Genomic DNA, 6,334 nt, shown 5'->3' with positions numbered 1-6,334 from the left:
TGATGGGATTTGATGCCTACGTGAGTGGCAGCTTTCCTGGTGCGGGTCCCTCCATACTAATTAAGGAAAACGCTGCAATCTTTGGCCACTTCCAATCGTATTCCACGAACCGTGTTGGACTTTCTTGGGATATTGAAATTTTCGTGGACGGCAACCACTCGTACATGGCCGATCGGACAGCCGCCCGACACAGTAGTCATCGGACCCGCTCGCCGATTCTCCGCTGACAGCTCTTGTAGCAGTAGTTTTGGTTTTGACGAGAATAATTCCTTATCTTGATCTCGGTGAGTTATGGCGGTAGCAACGATCCAGCCCTAATGTTCTCTTGATCTTGAATCTCGAATATACCGTTTGACTGTTCGTCGACGATGTAAACTTCTGCGTCGGTTCTTTTCCATCCAGCAAACCACGAACTTCTCAATCCCTAAAGAGATCCCTCCAAGATCTCAACACCACCGTGCGCGGGCCCCACGGTGGGCGCCAACTGTCGTGGAATTGTCACGTTAGATGTCCTTGTGTAAGGACTTAGTCGCGAGGCCAACGCATCTATGTGGTTGCTTGAGAGGGGTTGAGCGGAATCGAGAGACGCAACACACAAGACGAGGATTTAGACAGCTTCGGGCCCCGGGAAACATCATCCGGTAAAAACCCTACATGCTATTTGAGGCTAGGTCTCATTATCATCATGAGGGAGTCGCCGTAAACCGGCTCTCCTCTTTGTGTCTAGCCCTAAGATTGTTTCTTCTTGCTTGTCGCTTCTTTGGGGAGCCCTGCCCCTCCTTATATATGTTGAAGGGGTGGGTTACATGACTAGTCCTAGTAGGATTAGGATTACTCTATTACAAGTGGAGTCCTAGTCTTGCTTCCTTTGTAGGAGAATAGTCCTTACGCTTTCCTCATAAACCGGCCCACCATTAAATGTGAACCGGCCTTCTGGGCCTTGGGCCTCGTCTTCCATCTAACCCGCCCACCGGGTTACTAATGAACCGCCAAGACCGGGCAGGTAGCCCGTGAACCGTCCAGTCCGGCCGGGTTATACTTCCGGCCGGTTTACTCCACGGGGCATATCCCCGACAGGACCCATGTATGAGAACAAAGTGTGGACTTTGGTTGACTTGCCCGATGATCGGCAAGCCATCGAGAATAAATGGATCTTCAAGAAGAAGACTCACGCTGACGGTAATGTTACTGTCTACAAAGCTCGACTTGTTGTGAAAGGTTTTCGACAAGTTCAAGGGGTTGACTACGATGAGACTTTCTCACCCGTAGCGATGCTTAAGTCTGTCCGAATCATGTTAGCAATTGCCGCATTTTATGATTATGAAATTTGGCAAATGGATGTCAAAACCGCATTCCTGAATGGATTTCTGGAAGAAGAGTTGTATATGATGCAACCAGAAGGTCTTGTCAATCTGAAAGGTGCTAACAAAGTGTGCAAGCTCCAACGATCCATTTATGGACAAGTGCAAGCCTCTCGGAGTTGGAATAAATGTTTTTATAGTGTGATCAAAGCATATGGTTTTATACAGACTTTTGGAGAAGCCTGTATTTACAACAAAGTGAGTGAGAGCTATGTAGCATTTCTAATATTATATGTGGATGACATATTGTTGATTGGAAATGATATAGAATTTCTAGATAGCATAAAAGGATACTTGAATAAGAGTTTTTCAATGAAAGACCTCGGTGAAGCTGCTTACATATTGGGCATCAAGATCTATAGAAATAGATCAAGACGCTTAATTGGACTTTCACAAAGTACATACCTTGATAAAGTTTTGGAAAAGTTCAAAATGGATCAAGCAAAGAAAGGGTTCTTGCCTGTGTTACAAGGTGTGAAGTTGAGTCAGACTCAATGCCCAACCACTGCAGAAGAAAGAGAGAAAATGAATAATGTTCCCTATGCTTCAGCCATAGGCTCTATCATGTATGCAATGTTGTGTACCAGACCTGATGTGTGCCTTGCTATTAGTTTAGCAGGGAGGTACCAAAGTAATCCAGGAGTGGATCACTGGACAACGGTCAAGAACATCCTGAAATACCAGAAAAGGACTAAGGATATGTTTCTCATTTATGGAGGTGACAAAGAGCTCGTCGTAAATGGTTACGTCGACGCAAGCTTTGATACTGATCCGGACAATTCTAAATCGCAAACCGGATACGTGTTTAGTGTTTATATCGAATGGTGGAGCTGTCAGTTGGTGCAGTTCTAAACAAAGCATCGTGACGGGACCTACGTGTGAAGCGGAGTACGTAGCTGCTTCGGAAGCAGCATATGAAGAAGTCTGGATGAAGGAGTTCATATCCGATCTAGGTGTCATACCTAGTGCATCCGGTCCAATGAAAATCTTTTGTGACAATACTGGTGCAATTGCCTTGGCAAAGGAATCCAGATTTCACAAAAGAACCAAACACATCAAGAGATGCTTCAATTACATCTGTGACCCAGTACAGGTGGGAGACATAGATATTAGCAAGATACATACGGATCTGAATGTTGCAGACCCGTTAACTAAGCCTCTCTCACGAGCAAAACATGATCAGCACCAAGACTCCATGGGTGTTAGAATCATTACTATGTAATCTAGATTATTGACTCTAGTGCAAGTGGGAGACTGGAGGAAATATGCCCTAGAGGCACTAATAAAGTTATTATTTATTTCCTTATTTCATGATAAATGTTTATTATTCATGCTAGAATTGTATTAACCGGAAACATAATACATGTGTGAATACATAGACAATATAGTGGCACTAGTATGCCTCTACTTGACTAGCTCGTTAATCAAAGATGGTTAAGGTTTCCTAACCATAGACATGAGTTGTCATTTGATAAACGGGATCACATCATTAGAAGAATGATGTAATTGACTTGACACATTCTGTTAGCTTAGCACTTGATCATTTTAGTTTACTGCTATTGCTTTCTTCATGACTTATACATGTTCCTATGACTATGAGATTATGCAACTCCTGATTACCGGAGGAACACTTTGTGTGCTACCAAACGTCACAACTTAATTGGGTGATTATAAAGGTGCTCTACAGGTGTTTCTGATGGTACTTGTTGACTTGGCATAGATCGAGATTAGGATTTGTCACTCCGATTGTCGGAGAGGTATCTCTGGGCCCTCTCGATAATGCACATCACTATAAGCCTTGCAAGCATTGTGACTCATGACTTAGTTGCGGGATAATGCATTATGGAACGAGTAAAGAGACTTGCCGGCAACGAGATTGAGCTAGGATTGAGATATCGACGATCAAATCTCGGGCAAGTAACATACCGATGACAAAGGGAACAATGTATGTTTTTATGCGGTTTGACCGATAAAGAACTTCGTAGAATATGTAGGAACCAATATGAGCCTCCAGGTTCCGCTATTGGTTATTGACCGGGGACATGTCTCGGTCGTGTCTACATAGTTCTCGAACCCGTAGGGTCCGCACGCTTAACGTTCGGTGACGATCGGTATTATGAGTTTTTGTGTTTTGATGTAACGAAGGTAGTTTGGAGTCCTGGATATGATCACGGACATGTCGAGGAGTCTCGAAATGGTCGAGACATAAAGATCGATATATTGGATGACTATGTTTGGACTTCGGACGTGTTCCGGGCAAGTTCGGGCATATACCGAAGTACCGAGGGGTTACCGGAACCCCCCAGGAGTGTAATGGGCCTATTGGGCCTTAGTGGAGAAGAGGAGGGGCGGCCAGGGCAGGCCGCACGCCCCCTCCTCCTCTGGTCCGAATTGGACAAGGAGGGGGCCGGCGCCCCCCTTTCCTTCCTCCTCTCTCCTTCCCTTCCCCCTTCTCCTACTCCTACTAGGATAGAAGGAGTCCTACTCCCGGTGGGAGTAGGACTCCCCCTTGGCGGGCCCTCCTCCTGGCCGGCCACCTCCCTCCTAGCTCCTTTATATACGGGGGCGGGGGGCACCCCAAGACACAAGTTGATCATTGATCTTTAGCCGTGTGTGGTGCCCCTCTCCATCATAATCCACCTCGGTCATATCGTAGTGGTGCTTAGGCGAAGCCCTGCGTTGGTAGCTTCATCAACACCATCATCACGCCGTCGTGCTGACGAAACTCTCCCTCAAAGCTCTACTGGATCGTGAGTTCATGGGACGTCACCGAGCTGGACGTGTGTAGATCACGGAGGTTCCGTACGTTCGGTACTTGGATCGGTCGATCGTGATGACGTACGACTACATCAACCGCGTTGTCATAACGCTTCCGCTTACGGTCTACGAGGGTACGTGGACGACACTCTCCCCTCTCGTTGCTATGCATCACCATGATCTTGTGTGTGTGTAGGAATTTTTTTGAAATTACTACGTTCCCCGACACCCTGGTGGGTTGTGCTCACCCAGGGCCGCACCTCCGGTGGTTCTTGGCTCCAGTATTTTTCTTTTATTGTATAAAATTCTCGAAAAAGTTTCGTTCCATTCCAAGAACTTTCATTTCTGCACAAAAAACAACACCATGGTTGTTCTGCTGAAAACAACGCCAGTCCAGGTTAGTATCATCCAAATCATGCAAATTAGAGTCCAAAACAAGAGCAAAAGCATTACGAAAAGTAGATACGACGGAGACGTATCAACCCTCATTGATGACGAGGGCATCACCGTGGGTGTGCCGCCCGAGCGGCGTCTCCACGGGCGCGGTCTTGACGCTGGCGAGCGCCGGCGAGCCGGAGGAGCGGGAGGAGGAGGAGAAGGACGATGACATTCCTGCCATGCGCCTCGACAGCCAAATGTCGCCGCTCCGGCGGAGCACTGGGGCCGGGGCCGCCAGGTACTCGAGTGGCGGCTCGTTGCCGCCCTCGTGGTGCTCGGGGACGTAGTGGAGTGTCCGCCCGGGGACACCCCACCACAGTCGGCGGTCATCGGTGTTGTGGCGCCCCCTCACCGGCGCATTGTTGTTGGAGGCGACCTGCTCCTCGTGGCGGCGTTGGAAGTACACCGCCCAGCTGGCATGGTTGTTGGTGGCATAGTCCTGGCGGCCGCGCACCTCCTCTAGCAGGGAGGCCCGAACGCGCAAGATCTCGCCATGGAAGCAGTCAGCGTCGGGCTGGGGGGAGATGGGGACGCCTCCGACGCTGAGCCTCCACTGCCCCGACACGTGCATGTCAGGCGGCTCCGGGTAGTTCGCCTCGTGGAGGAGGTATGCCTCCCACTTGTGCAGGGTGCGGCGACTGAAGCCGTTGGCCGCCACACCATCGGGGAAATGCTCTCCCATCGGCGAATGCAGACGAAGTGGCTGGAGACGGGGAGAGAGAGACGAGATGGGGCGTCGGCGATGAGAGAGGGACTGCGGGGTGAAGGAGAGTGCACCCACTAGCGAGGGAGGGATGGCTTTTTATAGCTGCCGGGGGACGACAGGCGTGTGTGTACGCATGGCGGGAGGGGGACGGCGCGTCACCGCGCCATCACTGCGTGGCCCGTGAGGAATCAATGAAGGCTGACCGGCGGCTGCCTTGGCATGGATTCCCCACGGGAAAATGAGGCGATGAGGAAGACGAGACGCAGCTGGTCGCTGACTCGGCGGGCCCACCAGGCTTTCACGCCAATAACGCTTCCCCCGGCGCCCCCAGCGCACCGGGTTCGGCCTGGGTCCGCCGACGCCAATTTTGGCCCTAACCGTCGAAAACTGGGCTTCTCAGGGCGCGACTGGGCCGATTTTTAGACGCCGGCGATAAAAAGGGCCTTGGGGGCCTGTTGGGGGGGGCGAATGGAGATGCTCTAAGATCCCAGTAGAAGTATGTGCTTAAGTGTGGACAATCTAGAATTGCTCAAATAATTATAGATTAATAAGATGAAACCGTCAAGCTTTTAGTATGTTATTTCAAAACTAGGGGGGGCATTTTGGCTCCTAGGAGTATTTTCTCCCACATGAACAGTAAATTCAAAAATAAATAGCATTTTAAAAAATTGATTTGTTTGTAGATGTTCGTCTTAGTGTCGCGAGCATGTTTGACAATTTTCATGTGAAACAAAGCAACAGCGATTGGTCGCCGATAAATTGAATTTGGGTGTGACATTTGGCGTAATTTGGTGTTTATTTTTTTAATTTTTTTGCACAAGCCAAAATGCTTAACCTTTTTCTTAAAAATTTACATGTAGCATTTGCATATGACTACGAACATGTAAATTTTTGCTGAGAGTTTTTCTGACAATTCAAAAATCATTTTCACGTGGAGGAGGACGTGCACCAGCAGCCAAATTGGATTTCCATATCGATACATGATATTCCATTTGGCAAGTCAAGGCATGCAACGGCGCCCATAGCCTTTTTGTGGAGCCATTGGGAGGCGGTCATATGAGCTACGTTTAAC

This window comes from Triticum dicoccoides, chromosome 5B, assembly GCF_002162155.2.
Source record: "Triticum dicoccoides isolate Atlit2015 ecotype Zavitan chromosome 5B, WEW_v2.0, whole genome shotgun sequence".
NCBI classification, from domain to species: domain Eukaryota; kingdom Viridiplantae; phylum Streptophyta; class Magnoliopsida; order Poales; family Poaceae; genus Triticum; species Triticum dicoccoides.
Note: the sequence above shows the minus strand (reverse complement) of the source record.